Source organism: Zalophus californianus, chromosome 6 (assembly GCF_009762305.2).
Source record: "Zalophus californianus isolate mZalCal1 chromosome 6, mZalCal1.pri.v2, whole genome shotgun sequence".
Taxonomy (NCBI): domain Eukaryota; kingdom Metazoa; phylum Chordata; class Mammalia; order Carnivora; family Otariidae; genus Zalophus; species Zalophus californianus.
Genome location: NC_045600.1, coordinates 82,454,550 through 82,475,222, shown reverse-complemented (window position 1 = coordinate 82,475,222; position 20,673 = coordinate 82,454,550). Strand labels below are relative to the sequence as shown.

General features: G+C 55.9%; 1 protein-coding gene across 3 annotated transcripts in view; it reads right to left on the bottom strand.

Annotated features, from left to right (window-relative positions):
- PAK6 (p21 (RAC1) activated kinase 6) overlaps window positions 1–20,190 on the bottom strand; it is a 36,814-nt gene extending 16,624 nt beyond the window's left edge. Inside the window, exons 1-3 of one of the 3 annotated variants that reach the window (XM_027571721.2) lie at window positions 19,445–20,190; window positions 18,577–18,660; window positions 6,859–6,976 (exon numbers count right to left, since the gene is read on the bottom strand). The gene's annotated coding sequence lies outside the window, so the exon portion shown is untranslated. Of the gene's footprint in view, window positions 1–6,858; window positions 6,977–7,573; window positions 7,710–7,965; window positions 8,054–18,576; window positions 18,661–19,444 lie in introns of those variants that run through there. The other 2 variants (XM_027571723.2, XM_027571722.2) reach the window with 2 other exon arrangements.
- Window positions 20,191–20,673: the final 483 nt, after the last annotated feature.

The following is a 20,673-nucleotide window of genomic DNA, read 5'->3' as shown; positions in this document are numbered from 1 at the left end:
CTAAGGTTTTCTTTGTCCAAAGCAGAATGCTCAATGGCAAAGGTTAGGCGTAGGGGATTCTTTCTAGGATTCCTTCCTTCCTTCCTTTCTTCCAAGATTTTATTTATTTTAGAGGTGGGGGGTGGGGGGAGCAGAGTGAGAGGGACAAGCAGGCTCCACACTGAGTGTAGAGCCCGACACGGGGCTTGATCTCAGGACCCTGAGATCAGAACCTGAGCTAAAACCAAGAGTTGGATGCTTAACCGACCAAGCCACCCCGGTGCCCCTCTAGAATTTCTTTCTAAGTGTCTGCCTTCAGCTCAGGTCATGATCTTGGGGTCCTGGGATCGAGCCCCATGTCAGGCCCTCTGTTCAGTGGGAGCCCGCTTCTCCCTCTCCCTCTGCCTGCCACTCCACCTGCTTGTGCTTGCACTCTCTCTCCACTCTCTCTCTCTCTCTCTCTCTGTCAGATAAATAAATAAATAAATAAATAAATAAATAAATAAATCCTTTTAAAAATTAAAAAAAAATAATAAAGAATACAAAACATTTTAGAATAAAGAGTGATCATGAGGTCTGAGTTTCTAAGAGACACACTCACCCGCTCAGGTATCCAATGTTGCCCAGTCATTAGGTGTGAAACCCCTGAGATGCAGACATCCTGCATCTCTCCAGCAACGGGGCCTGTGTCCTTGGAGCACACCACCCGCCCAGACAGAGGCCTCGATTTGCCATTTCTAGGTCTCCATTTTCCAGCCCAATTTCCTACCTTCTGACCCAAGCCCAAGGGCTCAGGGGCTGAGGGAAGGTGGTTGCTGCATCAGCCATGAGGCCATAGTGGTAAACCAGCCCGTGCCAGCCCTTAAAGTTGCCATCCCAGTATCTCCATCTCTTTGCATGCACACTCAATTCACCTAGTAGAGGCGCTTTCCTCAAAGAAGATACCCTGAGGAGGGAGGAGGAAGGAGGAAGGAGGAAGGAAGATGATCTTCCCTCGGAGAGCCAGTCCCTGCCTTTCCTTCTGCCTGGCCTGATAGAAATCACCTGGACCTGACACTCTGAAGTAGAAACAGCCAGAAGCAGAGCACCAGCTCAGGCTCAGGGTGCCCTCCACTGCCCCAGCCCCTCCTGTCCCAACACAGGGGAGGGAGATGCCGGTTCTTAGGCTGGGATCCATCCTTGTGATTGAGGAATGCTTTGAACTTCCCTCTTCTGAATGGCCGCATATGTCACCTGCCAGATGTCATCTGGCCCCAGCCTGGACCAGAGGGGGATGCTCAGGACCGGGAGGGGGAGAGCCCTGCCCAAACCAGTTTGGGAAGGAAGCTCCCCAGGCACAGCTCCTGCCCAGGCTGCTTCCTTGAGCCAGAGGCTGGCAGATGGGGAGCCTGTCAGTTCCTGGCAGAGGCTTTCTGGAGGAAATCCTGCCATGCCCAGCTCCCGAGGGTGGAGCTGGTGGGAGAGTTCAGGGAGCCACAGGCCTGGCGTCACTGATGGGTATGGCTGTCATGTCCGAGAAGCAGAAGCCACAAAGGGAATGTGCTCGGCTCTTTCCAAGGATCAATTCATTTCATTTTCCCACCAACCCCGGGGGGGGATAGGAATTACTATCATTACCCACAATTCTAGATGAGGCTCAGAGAGCCTAAAACACTTGCCCAAAGGGACAGAATCAGGAAACGACTGAGTTGGGGGTCTGAACCTACATGTGGTTCCTAAGCCCCTGCTCTGTCCCCCATGCTCGTTCTGACGGAGTTGGACTGTTCTTCATCTCTTTCCTGGGGGTCTCCATGAACAGCCGTGGGGCTGAGCAGCCGGGGTGGACCCATGGGAGTGAACAGAAGGGGGTGGCCAGGGCCAGCTCTCTCAATCAAGATTGCATGTTTTTTTTTCCTGGGCTCATCTGTGAGTCAGAGGCCAGAGGAGATCAGGGTTGTCCTGACTTGTAGGCTGACCCTTACTTTGTTTGGCATCAGGTTTTGCTTTTGCCCTGCAAGGGGTGGGTAAAATGTTCCAAAGTGCTCATGTTAATGGCTGTGGCATCAGGGCCCGGCATATATGAGAAAAGCTGTGGGAGCAGCAGGAGTATATTCTCTCCAGCACAGATCCACGGCCCCTCGGTGGGGTCTCAGCCTGAAGGCAACCTGCAGGCTTGGCTCAAGGAATGGTGGGCAGTGCTCTGTGGCTGACGCTACTGTTCCATGACTCCAAGGGGTCTGGGTGTCGGCCCCCTGGAGCAGGGTTCTGTGGTGAGTCTGGTCTAGGGTCCACAGTGGGAATAAGCAGAAGAACCGCAGTGGGTGCATCACCCTCTTAAACTGCTCCCCTGGTGGGGAGGAGACATCCACCTGCCTGGGCCTGGAGTGCCAGAGCCACCAAGCTATTTCCCCAGCAGTTGTGGTGTCCAACGGAGTCACCTACCTTACCTTCCACGCCCAGCTTCGAGTGGGGTTTGGCTATTGCCCCACATCAAATCCCTTTCAAAGGAAGGATATGTAGCCCACTGAAGGGATCCACAAGAAAGGGCTGCTGGCTGGGGAGGTGGCTTCCATAAAATGAGTCCAGAGGAGTTTGCCGCTAATCTGGGGGGTGGGGGGGTGGCAGGATTTGGTTGGTTGTGTCAGTCCTGAGATCTTGGTAAATTCTTAGGAATGAGCTGGTGGGATTCCCCTCCTGTCTGGGTGACTGGGAAGGAGGCACCGTGGGCCCCACTCCAAGTGCTAGTAAGTCAGAGTGGAGGGACACATGGGCTTCCTCTGAGGGAGGCTCGGCACCTGCTTATCTCAACTGAGCGCTGGCTTGGGGTGGCCCCAGAGAATGGGGTTCCTGAGTTTCTGCTTGTGACCTCGGCCTACTTTCCTCCTTTGTAGGCTGTAGCACTTCCAGTGGCAATGAGGGAATGGACCCATTCACCTCTGCCAGCTTCCCCAGGTACACGAGGAGCTAGAACAGGGGGCAATTTTAGGCATTTGTAGTAAATACCCACTCAGTCAATCATCACTCTCTTAGTGTAGGCACTGTACTCTGGGCTGATCATGTCACATACAGGATCTCCTCCCCACAAGCCTATAAGGAAGGACTACTACTGTACCCATTATGCATGAGGAAACCCACGTTCACAGAGATCGAGTCATTTGCCTAAGTAAAGCAGCAAAGAAGAGGAAGACCTGCATCCATCTGACCTGATGTGAATGCTGCTGCCGGCAGATGTCACCCGCCGCCACCCCCACCCCGTCTCATTCTCAGACCCATTCATGATGCCTTGGGAAAGGAACTATTCTAGACTCATGATGCTGAGGTAGGTAAGCCCCCCAGTTCTTTTTTTTTTTAAGTGGGCTCCATGGCATGGAGCCCAATGTGGGGCTTGAACTTACAACCCTGAGATCAAGACCTGAGCCGAGAACAAGAGGCGGATGCTTAGCCGACTGCGCCACCCAGCACCCCCCACCCCCGGCCAAGCCCCAGAGTTCTGTAGCACTTAGAAAGTTACCTCCACGACTGCCACCATCTGGGCACAGAGTGGCCTAGAAAGGATCATGTCATCTCCAGGGCTGGGCCCTTCCATCCAGAGATCTGTAGCTGGGTCGCCTGACCTCTTGGTAACCCACTTTGGGAACTGTCATCCAACACAGGCTGCTGTGAAAAAGGATGGGCCTCCCTGGCCCCGGTTGAGAATATCGTGGACAGAAGCTAGCCTTTCACTGAAGTGTTCTTATTGGCCAGGAATATTTTTCTCAAATGTTACGTTCTGGAGTTTGTTTAAATATAAAAGTATGTTATTCATTCATTGGTTTGATAAATTCAATTATTGTACATCAACTCTGCTCCGGGTTCTAGGGACTGTGGTGAATAACACAAAATTCTTGGTCTCATGCAGTTGGGCTTGCTTTTCCGAATAGATGTTGCTAGACGCCCCCCCCCCCCCCGCCGCCCCCGATCTGCACCACCTTCCAGAAGAGATGGTGGTGCACATGCTTGGGGACTTGCTCATGGGGTCTGGCCTCTCCTCTGTCCCTGGCCAGCTTTCAGTCATTCAGTGGCAATCCTGACAGGGACGTGTCTGTGGCCTGCTAGAATACATTCAGTGATGGGGAGCTCCCCCCACTTCCTGAGGCCCCTGCCCTCTGTCCTCCCTCAGCCTCTAGCAGGGGTCTGGGTCTGCCGTCTACCTCTCTTCACATATGTGACATGAGTCAGGAGACTCATTTCCTAACCCCCAAGTCTCATCAAGGGGGAGGGCCTGAAGAGAATTTCATGGGCTTTTCTACCCAACGGTCACCTGCAGGGTGGCTGGGTCCTAGAGCCAGGCTGGGCCCCTCCCCACCATTGCTCGAGGGCTTCGTAGGATCTGCCCAGGGTCTCCATGCTAAAGCATGCAGGGTCCCCAGGATGCTGAGCAAGACCTTGAGGTTTTGCTGTCGCACTGGAGAGGCCCAGAGAGAAGCTGAGTGTGCAGGGCAGAGGGCATTATGCACATAAGCCCAAATGCCTGGGTTCCATGCACTTGTCATCATTCCCACAGTACAGGTCCCAGCGAATCCCCAGGGGAGAGATAATGGGGCTGTTGTTGAAAAGAATATGATAATAAAGCTCGTTCAATCTCTTGTGTCAACACTCCAGCTGAATGAGAGGCCAAAGAGCCAGGCTGGCCAGCCAGGAAGGTCAATATTGACTCAGGCCCGCCTCGGCCTACTAATGCAGTGCTGTGGTCCAGCAGCAGCTCAAGCCAGAGCAGCCCTCTGACCACTGTTCACTGTGCTTAGAAGCCACAGCGTTGGGCTTTCCCGGGTTCGGAGTTATCGCCAAAGCAAGAGTAAAAAAGGCCTTCCTGGAAGGGCTGTAGGCCGAGTACTCGTCACTCTCCCCGATTTTCAGCAGAGGTCTGAATCCCCATCACAGAATACTTAGAGGCTGGTGGGAAAGAACTGCTAGAGTCCCTAGTCACAGGCTTAAGGCCCCTAATCACACAAAAAGATTATGTTTGGGGCGCCTGGGTGGCTCAGATGGTTAAGCGTCTGCCTTCGGCTCAGGTCATAATCCCAGGGTCATGGGTCCTGGGATCGAGCCCTGCATCAGCTCTCTGCTCAGCAGGAGGCCTGCTTCTCCCTCTCCCACACCCCCTGCTTGTGTTCCCTCTCTCTCTGTCAAATAAACAAATAAATCTTAAAAAAAAAAAAGATTATGTTTAATAGCTCTTAATTTTCTATGTCTCTGTGTTGTTCCCCTCTTCGCTTTATGCTCACAATACTGCGAAATGGGTCAAACCTGCTTTACTGGGTGCATCTTAAAGATGACAGGTGGCTGGGGAGAGGACGGAAGGGACCAGAAAGGGAATACGCACACATACGGGTATAAAGTGCGTAGCATGTGTCAGACACTGTGCTAGGTGCTTCTTTGGAGTGCATTTAATAGCCACAACCCTACAAGCTAGGTATTATGAGCTCTGCTTTATAGGTGAAGAAACTGAGGCTCAGAGAGAAAGACTGTCTAAGATGGTAAATGTGGAACCCAGTGTATTCAAACCCAGTGTCTCTAAGCTTCTCTAACATGCCTGGCGCCCAGAGAAGTCAAATGACCTGCCCCGGATCACACAGCTGCTGAGGGCCGAGCTAGGACTAGAAGCCTCAAGCCAGAGGCTCCTTCTGCCCGAGGCAGCCCTGTGGCCACAGTGTGTCCAGGGTATCCCATGGACATGTGAGTCCATGTGACACATACAGAACATGCTTCTGTCTCTGCCTCCAAAGCTGGACCCTCTTCCAGAAATAGCCCTTCCCCCGGGCCACCTCACTACCTGCCCTCCAGGGACCCTCTGCCTTTATTCCCATGGCTTGCTCTAACCCCTCCACAATCTCCTACCACAGAGCCAGACCATTCTCAAAGTTCTCCAGGAGAACTCAGGGCTCGGGTAGTTTAACCTTTCCTAAGTAATAATTAGAGGCTTGGGGAGATGGCTCACAACAGGGGCTGTTCGACATTTATTATTTATCACCGGGACTTCTCACAACTATCCTCTGAGGCAGGCTTGATTGCCCCGTTTTATAGGTGAGGATATTTGAGTTTGAAGAGAAGTAAAACAACTTGCTTAAGGAATAGAAGGCAAAGTCAGAATTTGAACCCAGCTCTTTCTGATTCCAAATGTGTTCTCAGCTACTGTCCTATGCACGGCCCGAGGAGAACTCGCAGTATTACAGTATATGCTGCAACAGTTCCAAAAGGCCCAAGCACAGACATAGACTTGACCCTCCTCTTTTTCCGACCTAGAAAAACAAGTCAGGGGAGGCTAAAACACACCAGAATAGGACAAGATATAGAAAACTCAGCCCACACCCCAGGAGGTCTTCATGTCTTAGCCCTTGGTGTTCCTAGCAGCATCTATATCCCAGATGGGATGCCACTCATCATCCACGGGTGTGGGAAAAGCTGGATCCATTTTAGCAGGTTGGAGATCTGGGGAATGAGCTAGCAGGCTGGGATGGGCCGAACAGCACCTCTGCCTGGGGCTGCCTCCTGGCCTGCTCAGCACAGACACTGGGCCGGCTACTGACCTTCCTGTTTGGGAGCTTCTTTCCCAAGCAAGAATTCAGTGCACCAGCCTTGGTGACACTGTCTCGCCCCAGACAGGCATCACACATGATGACAGCAGAGGCTGGGCCAGGGGCAGGCAGGGCATCTGCCTGGGGCTGGGCTGGTGGAAGTTACAAGGCACATCCACTAAGTTTGGAGAAATGGCACCTAGAAGGGACCACTGCCCCTGCCTAACAGTACCAAGAACATCCCAGGAGGGCCACCTGCCTGCCCACTGCCCCTTCCAGCCTGTCCCTCAAGGAGGTCTTGAGAAGGCTCCTGGATACCTTATGGGGCTGAAGGTTCCTCACTCACCTCCTGGCCGCCTTCCTCGCCTCCTCTTCCTCCGGACTCCTCACCCTTTCGTGGGCAGCGCTCTCAGGCACCGAGGAGGGGGAAGACTGAGGACCTTCCCCGGCCAGTCCTCCGAGGCCTGGGTGGAAACAGATCAGAAATTCGTTGTGACAAATGTAGCATGTGTCTCTGTGGATTTTGCGACTGGCCGGAATCCAGAGCATTCGGAACCGCCCCAGGCCTGCCTCTCGACAGAGCCACCATCTCAGGTACGAGGGGAGGTGGCGGGCTCCCCGCACGGCGCACGGGGAGGAGGGGCGGTGGGCTCAGCACCGCTTCGGGCCCCTGTCCCCCCCACCCCACCGCGCTCCGACTCAGCGCGGCCACCGGCCCCACCTCGCAGGCCCGAGTGGGGCGCCCCCTGGGACGCGAATCCCCCGACCCCGCGCCTCAGGCGCCCCAGGCGCCCCAGCCGCCCGGCCGGAAGCGGCGGCGCACACGCGGAGGTCGGTCCGCTCCCGGCTGCGCCGGCTGTCGGTCCCCGCGGCGCTCGGGGCCCCTCCGCCCCGCGCCCTCCCCACGGCCGCTCCTGGGTGCACGGGCCGCCGGCCAGCCCCGAACTTTGGGGACGGAAAACCCGGGGAAAGGGGGCCGCGCGGGCGGGAGTCCTGTTCCCGCGTCCCGGCCCCCGCCCGGGGAGGGGTCGCCGGCCCCCCGGGGTGGCCGGGGCACCCACCTGCCCAGCGGGAAGTCCCTGGAGAGCTCTGGGAGGCCGCGGGAGCGGGGCCCGCCCTCCGCGGGAGGGACCTCAGCGCCGGGAACGGCGAAGAGAGGCCGCGCGTACTTGTTTGCGCAGCGCAGGCTTCACCTGGCCGCGAGTTTGATTTCAGGGTGTGGCCTCAGGTAGGACAGGGCGAACACAAAGCCCGGGAAAAGTCGCCGAGGGGTGCCGGGGCCGCGGCCGGGAGGCTCTTCGCCCTAGGGGCGTCCCCCCTGCTCAACCCTTTTCCCCTAATCACTCGGCTCCAGCTCTGGTCGGCCCTTCGCTTTGGGGCCCTGATCCGGGGCGGGCCCCCTGCGACCTGCCGGTGGCCCCGTGGCCCCTGGACGGCCGCGCAGGGGCCTGACCTGGATTATCGGCTGAGCGCCTCGCGGTGTAATTAACTCATTAATTTGCATTGCAGATGCACATCTGGAGGCCGCGGGCCGACTCCTCCCGGATACCAGAGGTGCAGCGGGGCGAGTGCACCCACCCACATACGCTGCGGAGTCTCAGCCGCAGTCCCCAAACCTGGCATCTTGGCCTGTCTGTCCCATCTGGACAAGGCCCTAAGACTGTTTTGAGGTAGTTCCCATACGCCGGCAGGAAAGCCAAGATTTAAAGAGATTCCAATTCCCTTGTCAGACCCGGCCCAGTTCTGAGAACTTCTGCCTCAAGATTCCCCCCCCCCCCCCCCGGGGGACCTTCCGGGCGCCTGCACTCCCAGGGAATGGGCCTGGTTCCAGAGCTGGCATCTCCTGGTTATCCCCAGCAGTGCCCTGGCCTAGGAGCGGGATGGCCATTCAGAGTGGTGGCTCCCTCCTGGCTGCCCTTTACCATGCTTCTTTTGAATTAGAGGGTAGCTATGTTGTAGGGGAGAGGCAGGGCTACCAGTCTGTCTCTTCCCTAAACAAGGAAGTGAGCAGACCCTTGCTGTCCTGGGCTTGGGCCCCCAGAGAGGGCTGTATCCTACGGAGTGCTGGGGGGATTCTGGCTTGGAAATTCAGTATATCTAGACCTGGAGTGGCTGCCCCAAGCAGTGGCTGGATGGCTGCTAATGTCACAGAGGGGACTGAGGACAATGCTGGAATTTTTGTCACTGTTGGGTGCCTCAGACTTTCCTTATTGAGTTCGCTATTGCCATGTCTCATCTTTATTCACTGATTCTTTAGATCTATCAATGCAATTTCTAGATAAAGCATTTGCATATGTGCTCTATTGCTTATGCATGATTTACTGTAGGCACCTGCCAAGCCCAGCTAAGGTGGCTAGTGGGAATTCGCCAGCCCCGAACACCTGCAGCCTGTCTGGCTACACCACAGCCCCCCCACCCCTACGGAAGGTATGTGGTGGAGATGCTGTCCCTGGTGAGCCCTGGGTTAGTGTGTGGAAGCTGGGCAGCTAACTGCAGGACCCCCGCCGCCCTCCTCTGTGCACTCATACTTACATTTAGTCTCTGCTCCTTTCCTCCCCTCCTCCTCTTTGTGTCTTTCCCAAGAAGATTCCTTCTCTTTCCTCTGACAGGGCAACACTGAGGCCTGACCCCATGAGCCAACCCCTGACCTCCTGTGGCCCCTCAGGAAGCTGCCTGCTGAGCCTAGGCTGAGGGGGGCCATGTGGCAGGGAGGGGGCAGTTTTCCCTACAGAGTAGGTACCTAGCCATGTGGGAACACTGGCTGAAAACTGGCTACCGGAAGCAGGTTGTGCTGGGTGGGAGGGTTCGGGAAACTGGTTGTTGAGGATTTGAGATGAACCAGGAACTAAGCTAGAAGGAATGGCATGACGTTGTTGAACCTAGAATCAACACCCTAAATTATTTTTTACTGACTCAACAAATGCACACATGAATTATTTTCTTTTAATACAAATAACTTACAAAAAATACAAATAACTTATATACCAAAACCAGAGCTCCAAGCAGTGCTTTTGAACTGTTGAACTATGATAAAGCATGACTGATCATTAATATTATCACAGTTGAACTGGTATTTAATTTGGTTTGAATCCAGGCTTGGGTGTCCCAGAAAGGCTACTAGTCAAGTCCCATCCTCACCCTGTAGGAGTGAGTCTAGGAAACCCTGGGGTCCTTTGGGAGCAGAGATGGGGTTTGGGGCCTCAAGAGTGGCAGAGACTCCCCAATATAACTGACCTGGAAGGTAATGAATCCCGCATCTCTGTAGGTATTCAAGAACCCAGATAACTATCAGTAGATATGCTAGAGAAAAAGTTCCCATCCTGGATACTAGACAAGACTAGGGGACCTCTTGGGCCTATCCCAACCTCAACTTTCTGCACTTCCAGTCCCGTCTACAGGTGGGTCTGCTGCACTGGGTTGGATGACCCTCTGCAAAATGGGACAATTGGGATGTGCAGAATGGGTCCTGAGTGATTAACTCCCCCACCCCCCACACCCCCCATCCTCCTCTGATCGACGCCTGACTCAGCCTTTCCCAGGCAGTGGCAGGAATAGTCTGGGGGACAGTGTCTCCTCCAGCAGCCATGTGCCTCCCTCTGGCCCTGTTCCCAGGTTGCAGTGCTGAGCATGGGGAAAGGGACCAGGCACAGCCTTATTTGAAGAGCCCTGGTGGCTGGCCCAGGCTTCCTGCTTGTCCGTGCACTGCCATTCTACGGAGCGGACAGGAGCTCTGTACAGGGACACTGACAACTGACATTTCACCCTGGGCAATGCCGTTGGAGCTCCTCCAGTTCCGGGGCACTGGCCAGCAGAGCTGTCTGAGAGGGCAGCGGGGCAGCCCCATGGAGCAGGGCGGGTGCTGCCCAGCAAGCTCTCTCTTAGCCTTTGGCTCTTGGGGCCTGTTGGAACATCTGCACCTACAGCCAGGGCTGAGAGCCCAGGTTAGGGCCAAAGAAGAAAGATACAGATCTGCTTGTGGTTTAGAAACAAAAACACATTATCCTTTCCCTGTACCTTTCTGCTCCGTGACTCGAGAAGCTTCCTGGGGATCAAGAAAACTGCTGACAGGCTCACTTACTCCTTCCAGGGCTCCTTCCTCTGGGTGCCTCTGCCCTCCTCTAGTAATAGAAATAGCAATGCCTGCCAGGTGGTGAAGATTTACACCTGTCTCACTCAAGTCTTCACAACAGCCCCAGCACAGAAGCACTGTACTATTATATTCTCACTTCACAGGCGAGAGGAAACAGGCCGAGTGGTTAAGGAACTAGCTCAAGGTCTTGTAGTCACTGAGCGGCGGAGCCATAATTTCAACCCAAGTGTATCTGCCCCCGGTTTGTTCTCTTATCTGGGCTGCTTAGAGGTCCCTGGTTCCAAAGACTGTTGAGTATGACCTGACCATGTGGGGTCAAGTCCCAGGGAACAGTTTGGGGGGAACATTGGCCTCCTTGCCAACTCTGACCACCACCTGGGAAGGGTGAGTCACGTGACACAGAGTGTATGTGGAGAATATCCCTCCCCCATTTCTGAGAAGGGCATGAGGACCCCCACGTGGCAGTAGGTATGTGGGGCAGAGGGGGCCTCAGTTTCTTCCACCCTGTCACTGAGTCCCCTGGCTAGGAGCCAGGTGCTAGATTTCCTGTCATGAACCAGCACCCTGCTTGAAGTCCCTGCATCAAGCCCTCTGTCCCTCACAGACCCAGACGAGGCCTGGTGTTCTTGGGCCCACATGCAGCACTGGCTGGGCCAGTGGGCACTGGCACACCTGCTTGCTACTTGGCTGGAGGAGCTCCTGGAGCCTGGAGCCCGGGCCCCAGGAAGGGTAGCTGCACACTCACCCTGCAGCCCTCAGCCCCAAGAGAGAAGCACACTTGGGAAAAGACCCCTTCCTCTCCGTCTCCTCTGGGGTGCCCAATACCTGTCCCTTCCTGCTCGTGGGGCAGCCTGGGCCAGTGCCCCTCACCTGATAGGACCACCCATCTGTTTCTGCTGATGGGCCTGAGAGGCAGGAGCAAACCTCTGATGGTCTGGGAGTATGAATGGAGGGGCCCTTAGGCAGGAGAGAGGTAGAGGGTCTTGCTGCAGAGACCATGGGTTCTTGCAGGATTGGAGCCCTGTGTCTCTTTAGGCTTCCAACATGTCTTAGTCTCAGTTTCTTGATGTGTATAACAGGGGAAACAGCATCCCTCTCTCTTAGGAAGGGGATGGAATGACAAGGCTAAAGCATGGGGGTACTGGAGTCCCGAGGACCTGCACCCCCAGACAGGGTGAGAGGGGTTCTTGACCTTCACCCTCATAGCTGCTGAAGCCAGGCGGAATCTCCCCTCCCCCTTGCCATGCATGCACACAGCTGCTACAGGGAGCCATAGAGCCCAGTGTGGTGCTGCAGGGGCAGAATTCCAAGGTTCTTCCAGGAGAACTTGCTACTAGGTCAACCCAATCGCTCTATCCACTACAGAGAGAGAGAGAGAACCCTACCCCCAGGTGGCAGCCCTGCCTGGGCCCAGTTAGGTGTTTGGGAAAAGCCTATGGGACTCACCTGCCCAGCGGCTGGACAGATGTGTCCTTGTGCCATCCTGAACCTTAGCGGAGGTGAACCATACCCAGAAGCCTCCAGCCTCTCTCTGCCTGCCTTTTTCTCAAGTTCTGCATCTGTACTAGATTTTCTATGCCACTGGGAATACAGAAGCCTGTCCTCCCCAAATGCAAACTGACACTGGAGGCTGAGCTTGCCTGACCTGGTGATGTGGATAAGCTCTCAGATGGAGGGGCCACTGTCCACCCGCCTCAAGGGACCGAAGCAGGGATGGAGCTGGCTGTGGTACCCTTCCCAGTTTCATGGGGGTAGGAGCTACCCTGGGGAGGACTGGAAACAGAAAGGGCCACCTACGTGCCAAGGACACTCATTTTAGAGACATGATGAGTTCACTTAACATCTTCTCACTGTGATCGTTTTGCAGCCCTGGCTCTTAATGGGCTCCAAAGTTCCATCCAAACGTCTGTTGCTGGCAGTTTCGCTCTCTGGCTGGCATTTTTGCTGGCAGAACTAACAGCTGGAAGCTGCTTGAATGGAAACCCTTCACTGTCCTTTCCTCTCTCTTCTGAGCCTCTCGCAGTTGTCCCTGGTCTAAGGCTGGGTCAGGGCCTGGCTTTCGGGAAGGACAGGTGAGTGGGGGGAGCAGAAGGCTTGTGCCTGACCCAGTGAGGGTCCACACCAGAGCCCCAGGGAAGGGAGGAGTCTGAGGAAACATGCTGTTGGTTGCCCAAGCCTGGTCCACAACCCTCTGGGGGGCAAAACCTTAGCTCTAAATGCACAAAGTTCACACACTCTGGGCTGTGGCCTCTTGGGAGCATTGATTCTGGCTATAGTACTCCCCGAACTCTGCCTTCTGCATCTGCCCCGGGTCGGTGTTGGAAGGCACGGCCTGTCTAACTGCCACTTGGCTGGGCTGGCTCCTCTTTAGAGGGGTCTGCAGGGGCCCAGGCAGCTACTGCCATCCGATCGTGGGGGCTTTCCTTCCTTAGCCTCTGGCCCACGCCTTGACTACCCCAGGGATGGTGCCTGTGGGAACTTTATGTGAACACGGACATGGCAGGGGTCCTCTCCAGTGGCTGGCACAATGGCCTTTGCCGGGATGATGGACCGTGTGGGGCCAGCTCTTCCTGTCTGATCGTCCTGTCCTCCACGGGAGCTCTGCATGCGCGCTCACTCCTGGCCTTGCCTTCTTGCCTCTGGGCCTGGCTTCGTCCCTCCCCAGTGTATGGGACCCCACATATCTGAATCCCAAACATACCATCTTCCAGCAAGACCCACTATAGTGGAACATAAAAGTCTTCTTGTCCAGCTTGGGCCTGGTGACAGGCTGACAGATGACAGGCGGCAGGCCTCCTGCTTCTGGGACCTAAACTCTGGTGGTAGCCGTTGGACATTTAATTTCCTGCCTGGGCTCAGAGTATATACCGGTGAAAAAACCACCAGAAATAAAGGGTCTCCTGTGTGCCTCCTCTCACTTCTGCCCCAGAATCACTCTTTCATTCCTAGATAGCTTCATCATTACTTTCTTCTCTGGCTTCAGACGCCGCCAGCCTTATGGTTAAAAGGTAAAATGCTTTCTGGGACAAGGAGAACTTAAATCAATCCATTTACGAAACTTAAATCCATCCATTTACAAAACTTAAATCAATCCATTTACGAATTAGCCGGATCTGTTTATCAGAGAGTATCCCAAGGCGGGGGCGGGGCGGGGCAAAGCCTCTCCTTGGGGGGCACTGGGGAATGAACTTGGGCTGAGCTGGGGCTGCATGCTGAGCAAGATGCAGGGGTGGGGAGGGACTGGGGTGGTGGGTGTGGCAGGGCCAGCCCCCTATTAAGGCAGGAGGGGCAGATGAGCATCAGGGCCTGTCTGGTTCTTAGTGTATTGGGCCAGGCTGTGTCCTCAAGCCATCAGGTTTTGCTTGCCCCTGCTTGGGGGTCACCTTTGATGCTGCTGCTGACAGAAAGGCAGCCTGGGTAGTGAGGGAGTACAGCACTGGGAGGTAGGGACCCCCAAGGCCTGAAACCAAGGCTTTGCCACCAGTTAGCTGTGTGATCTCAGGACCCACTTTCCTTCTCTGGGCCTCTGCTTCCCTCCATACAATTATAGGGCTTGATTAAACATTCTTAGGGACTCCTTTTGGCTTGAATGTGCTACAGCCGTCCAAGATGGTGAGCTTCTTTCGGGGGCAGTCCTTTCCTCCTCTGCACCGCACCTCACTGACCCCGGACTGCACTCTGGATGCCCGTGAGGCTGTGGAATAAATGGTCCCCCACCTCCCCCCCCACCATGCCTTCCTGTGCAATTCCTCATCTGAAATTAAAAGAAAGAAAATGGAGGCTGGAGGCTCCAGGCCAGGAAGCTGAAGCAGAGAACCAGTCCTCCCAGTTTTAACCCTGCTGCTGCTCCTGCAGCCTATAGGAGCTGGGGCAGGCCGGCAAGCAGCACCTTTACTTACCTTGAGTAAAGTAAAAAAAAAAATAGCTGGTTGCTATTTGCCGCGGGGCGGGTGTGTGTGTGTGTGTGTGTGTGTGTGTGTGTGTGTGTGTGTGTGTGTGTGTAGCAGACTGGGCTGGGTCCCTGCACTGGAATCAGAGAGCAGAACAACTCACTACGTGTGTGTGTGTGTGTGTGTGTGTGTGTGTGTGTGTGTGTGTAGCAGACTGGGCTGGGTCCCTGCACTGGAATCAGAGAGCAGAACAACTCACTACGTGTGTGTGTGTGTGTGTGTGTGTGTGTGTGTGTGTGTGTGTGTGTGTGTGTGTGTGTGTGTGTGTGTAGCAGACTGGGCTGGGTCCCTGCACTGGAATCAGAGAGCAGAACAACTCACTACGTGTGTGTGTGTGTGTGTGTGTGTGTGTGTGTGTGTGTGTGTGTGTGTGTGTGTGTGTGTGTGTGTGTGTGTGTGTAGCAGACTGGGCTGGGTCCCTGCACTGGAATCAGAGAGCAGAACAACTCACTACCTGACCTGAGCTTTTGGGACCTGCTTCCCCCACCACCCAGAGGTCCCCCTCTCCACGTCCTGATCAGCCTGAGTGTGCAAGAGAACACAGATCTGCCTCCACCCACTTAGCCAGTGGCCCCGGGCCTGAGTGCTCTAACACTTGGGCAAACCAGAGCCAAGCAGAACAACGCCTGCATTTCCTGACAGAGGCAGCACTTCGAGGGGAAAAGGTTGCCACAGAAAAACCCACAGATGTTCCAAAAAAAACCCCATCATTGTCTTCCCTCTGTAAAGACCTGGGTCTCTGTACTGCCTTATAATGAGGTTTTATAGAAAACGCTGGCCAGCATGGATGTTCCTTTGCTGGGGCTAATGGTGCTACATGCAGTTTTGGGGGACGCAGAACCCATTTTTTGCATGCGAATTCCCCCCAGCATATGAAAGTGTGTCATGTTCTGGGACATACTTTGTTCTTGTTCTTTTAGGTGAACAGAACCTGGGATTACCTTTCCCAAATCCATAGAACAGATAACTTTGGCAGAAAAAGCATAAAGTCTCTGAATCTGCACCTTACGGTTCCTGGGCATTTCTAAGTCACTTGTCAGAGTGATCAAGAAGTCCCCTCTGGTCTCCGGTCTGGCCCCTTGCGTGCAGCCCCTCCAAGTTTGTGCTTCAGATGGGGCTCATGAGTACATAGTTCCTCAACGAGTCAGGGCCCCCATGTGACAAAATTCTAGACTCAAAGAGGGGACCAGGCCTCTTGATTCCTTCACTATCTAATGCCTGTTTTAAGTCCTCAGGACCTGAAACTAGACCCCAGATGGACAAGGAAACTCTCCACAGACTCAAGTCATTCCTTAGAGAAACTCAGTGACAGACAATTTGCTATTCAGGAAAAACTGGAGTTGGTACCACATTGCTTCCCAGCGTTCTCCCTCTTGCATTTGTATATCTCCTTGAGCACGCATCCTCTGCCCACTGCTGTTCAAACTGCTTCTTCCGTTGCCTTCCATTCTCAACAAATCTGTTTTTGCCCATCTTTGTTAAGTTCTATGTTAAGATCCATCTCCCAGTGTTGGTCGAAATTTAGAAATTATCTGGGCTGGATGGGTCATGCCTGACAGCTTCAGCCACGAGTCTGGGGCCCAGGGTGGGCAAAAGAATGCCACCACCCTGTGGCCAATCAAGGCTCTGTAGCTCAGCTGGTTTCTGGTGGGGTGGGCTCCAAGCTCAGCTTCCCTTTCCACTCCTCTGTTGAAGAGCTATTAGCTCCCCAGGAGAAGGGCTTGGTCCTTCCTTTATCAGCACTTTCCCTCCCTCCCTGTCCCCGCCACCTGTGTTTTGTACTTAGTAGTCAGGCAGCTCTGTTCCCTGCAAGCCAGTGAGCCAGGACCAGGTGCCAATTGCCATCTCCACGTCCTGCCTTGAACCCACGTCTTGCCAAGAACAGACAAGTCAAGCTCCCCCTTTATCTCACATCTCGCGTCTCACCTTAGCCCTGAGTGGGCCCTCAGGCAGAGCTCGGAAGGGGGCAGCATCCAGTCAGCGTGCTCCCCTGGGGCAGCAGGGCCAGCTCAGCTTCAGGAAGTGGAGAGCTCTTTCCACCTCCAAAGCTTCCATTTTCCATGCTTCATTCCAACCTGTTGGCTACGCCTGTTTATGAGGTTTGCTAGCAACCTTCCTACTGCCCAAGTCAGTCCTCAATCCTGTGTGGAGGGTATCCTACGGGAAGGGCTCTGCTTCAGGCCACAGGACAGTGCACCCAGGACACAGTGTGTTAGAAGCAACTCTGGGGGCGCCTGGGTGGCTCAGTCGTTAAGCGTCTGCCTTCAGCTCAGGTCATGATCCCAGGGTCCTGGGATCGAGTCCCGCATCGGGCTCCCTGCTCTGCGGGAATTTGCTTCTCCCTCTCCCTCAGCCCCTCCCCGGGCTCGTGTGTGCTCTCTCTCTCTCTCTCTCTCAAATAAAATCTAAAAAAAAAAGAGGCATCTCTGGGACTGTTTGGGTAAGGAGCACAGTGTCCTAGTGTCTCCACCTCTTTCCTGCCCAGCCCCCCCTCCCACAGAGGTGGGCAGATATAAGAAAGCCAGCCATCCAGAGCCCTCCCTGAGCCCTCTTAAAAGCCCGGCAAACTTTTCTCCTCCTGCCCGCCCCTTAGGCCCCCTATGCCCTGCCCTCTATTCTCCGCTTCCTCCTCACCCAGGCAGCCGGTCTGCTCTTTGTCCGGCACTCCATAACCTCTGCCACTCTGCCCCCAGGTGGGTACCAACAGCTGCTCAGCTCTGCACCCGTGGGAGACCCCTAGGCTTGGAGTCACCTTTTGCAAGGAGGCAAATGTCCCCACAGCTGGGTCATTTTCCTCATACTGGAGCCAGGTATAGAGATTAATTGCATGGGAGACATATAGTTCATCTGGACTCCAGTCCCATGTGCTCCTCCAGGACTGAGGGCGTTCTTGGTCATCCTTGGGAATTGTGCTGAGTGAGCTTTGCTGTGGCTAGAGACCCCAGACCGGCCTGCCCTTTCCCTGTGCCTGGTACATCCCAGAGAGCTCAGCTCACAAAGAATCAGTCTGTCTTTGGAAGGGACTGAAAGGCCTGTGTGGCCCCCACACTCCACCTTGTGCCCATTCTCAGGTGTGCAGAGCTTTTCACCCTAGTCAGGTGTTTCCAGAAGCCTTGCTCCTAGTGCCAAGCCCCTCCTGGTTAGGCATGCCTGTCAGTACGGTTCCCAGGTTTGGCACTCCTAAGCTGCAGAGGGGACCACTTGATTGGCCCAAAGGCCTTATTCCTAGCTAGATGAGCTTCTGTGGGGCTCTCGGGCAGCCCCAAGTCCATCCTCTACTCCTGGAACCCTGTTCCCACCAAAACCAGCTCAGGGAAAGACCCCCAAGCAGGATCCTCCAACCTTGCTCTGTGACACCAGGGAAAGAACAAACTGTACCCTGATTTGTCTGGCTTCTCGGTGGGGGCTGTGGGTGGGGGGCAAGCGTCCCCAAGCACTTTAAACCCCAAGCTCAGTGGGTGTGACCCCCTGGAACCAACCAGGTCCTTAACCCTACAGCAGAAGTGGGGAGGCTGAGTCCTGTGAGAAGGGATGGTGCCTAGCCAGGAAGCCCCCTCCCCCCCAAACCTGACCTGATGCCAAGTTTCAGAGTCAGAATCTCTGCCAGGTCAAACTCTGCATCAGGGCGTGACTGGGAGCCGGGTCCCAGTACTGCTCCATAAATATTTGTGGGATGAGTAGTTGAGCGGAATGTCCCAGAGGTGGTGGGGTGAGAGGGGCCTCCCTGAGGGGCGTCCCGGTGGCACCACACCAGCTTGGCCCGGCAGGAGGGGGAGGTAAAGGCAGGAAGAGCAGAAACAAGCATTTCTTCCTCCGGCCAGGAAGCCAGAAGCCAGCTTGCACGGGGCTGTTTCAAAATCAACCTGGAAAAGCAGCGGCAGGTCAGGTGGGGTGTGGGGGCTCCTTCTCCTAGAAACCCGCAGCCTCTGCCACTGTCCTGGGCGGTGGGCAGTCTTGACGCTTGCCCCCCACCCACAGCCCCGCCTGGGGAGCCTGAATCCACCTCGGGCTGCAGGGACCTTACCGCGGCCACTCCTCAGGGGGCCGTAGGGCCTTGAGCTCCTCACTGCAGGCCGGTGCTTGTCTCTAGCCCAGGAAGAGGCACTCCCTTCAGGCAGAAAAAGAGAAAAAGGAAAAGAAGACAACCTCAGTGCTTTGCTCGTGGAACCGCTTCTCCTGAAGGCTCCTGGTTGGTGTCCTGCCTCTGTGGGCACACAGCCTTCCTCCCCCCGGCAGCTTACTCACCGGTGTGCCCGGGAGGCTGCCAGCTACACGGGGGAGGCGGCCCACGCCCCTCTGCCTGACACACTGGAGCATGCTCCGTGGGCACTGGGGGGCTGCGGGGTCTGGCCTGGGCCCCGGGCCGGGCAGTGGCCCCCAGCTGGGGCCTGAGTATGGGAAAGCCATGTCCCGACCCGCACCCCGCTCGGGGGAGTGCGTCCTGTGGGCTGGGCAGAGGACACGACACGGTCGAATGACACAATTTCTAGGTAGGAGGCTGTCTCCTTAGTTCCCTGGGGCTGTCAGAAGAGGGAACAGCTGAGGCCCTGTCTGGCCCCCCCACCCCAAGGTTGGCTTCCGTCCTTGGCCTACCCCTCTGGACCATTCCCTACTTCGAATTCCTCCCGTCTCTCTGTCCTGTGGGCTCAGAGAGGGCCTGGGCCTGTCTGAGCTGGAGCTGCTCCTCACCCCGTTGAGGCGGGGTGCCTGGTGTCCCTTCTCTGCAGCGCCCAGCTCAGAGCCTGGGTGGGCCCAGCATCAGTTAGGATGAACTGCTGCCAAGTCCCCAGTCCCCAGCCCTCTGTCCTCGGGGGGGGGGGGGCATGCTCACACACACACACACACACACACACACACACACGTGGGGCCACACCCAGCACGGAGCCACCTACCTGCCCAGGCCAGCCTAAGCCAATCCAGCCTTGCTCTCCGAATGCCACTCTGACCCTAGAAGCCACTCATGTGCAGCAGTATCCTGCGGGAGGGGAGTTCAAAGCCAGCCCGGGAGGACTCCAGTTAGCACAGATCGCTCTCCCCTTCTCTCCTGACACGTCCAGAGGACACGGCAGCCCGATCACCATATCTGCTATTGCACTTGGCCGGCCAGCATCTCTCTCCTGGAACCTCGGGCCCCCACAGCATCCTCCATATCCTTAGGGGGTGGCAGCCGATTCCTGATAGGTCCCATCTTCCTCGGAGCCCAAGGTAGAGAGGGGAGAACTAGAAGGGGTGGGACCCAGGTGCAGCTCGGAGTTTCCAGCTCCCAAAATAATCAGATGCGAAAGGGAAGGAAGAAATCTCAGGGCCAGCAGGTGAGTCAGTGCCAGGGGGCCGGCTTAGTCACCTGGATGGCTGCTCCCAGCTCCTGGCACATCAGGCCAGTGCCCTCCCCCATCTGCTGTCGACAGCAGGGCTGTCAAAGGGAGCGTGGCCTTGGCCGGGGAGCGCCAGCTGGCCCGGGGCTGCCTGGCAGGCTGGACCGTGAGCTCCTCAAGCTCCTCGGGCTTCCTTCCCAGCCGCAGCGCGCCCCTCCTCCACCACGCACCCAGGCTCACTTTGGGATTTCTCCATTAAATCCTCAGGCAACGACCTGCTCGTTTGGGGCGCTGAGCTGCTCCAACGTTGCTTGGCAATTTTGATATCGTCGGGGGTTGCTATGGGGAGGAGGGTGATGTCATTGACACAAAAAACCCACTGAATTTACAAATCAGCTGGGGCTGGAGCTATTTATAAAAACACGTTTTTCCCTGCCTTTCTTGACTGAGGGGGAGGGAAAGGAAGGGCTGCCTGCCAGGCTCAGTGGAAGCCTCCCCCAGCCCGCAGAAGCCAGACCCACCCCCCCGAGCCCCCAGGCTCCCCACACCACAGAACTGGCTGGCCCTGGCCGCAGCTGGGCCAAACTCCCCTTGCAGGGTCTCAGCTGGTGTTGCCGTGAAGGGCACGGGGAGGGCGGCACACGGTGGGTGCTAGGCAGCATGGGCTCCAGCTTCCTGGGTTGGCAGGGGCCAGAAGCCAGCCACTCAGCCGGACCCTTCAGAACTAGGGGCATGTGTGGGTCGGCGGCCTGAGCCCCTCTGGGTGCCCACAGGCCAGCCCCCCTGAATATACCAGGTGGAGCCTG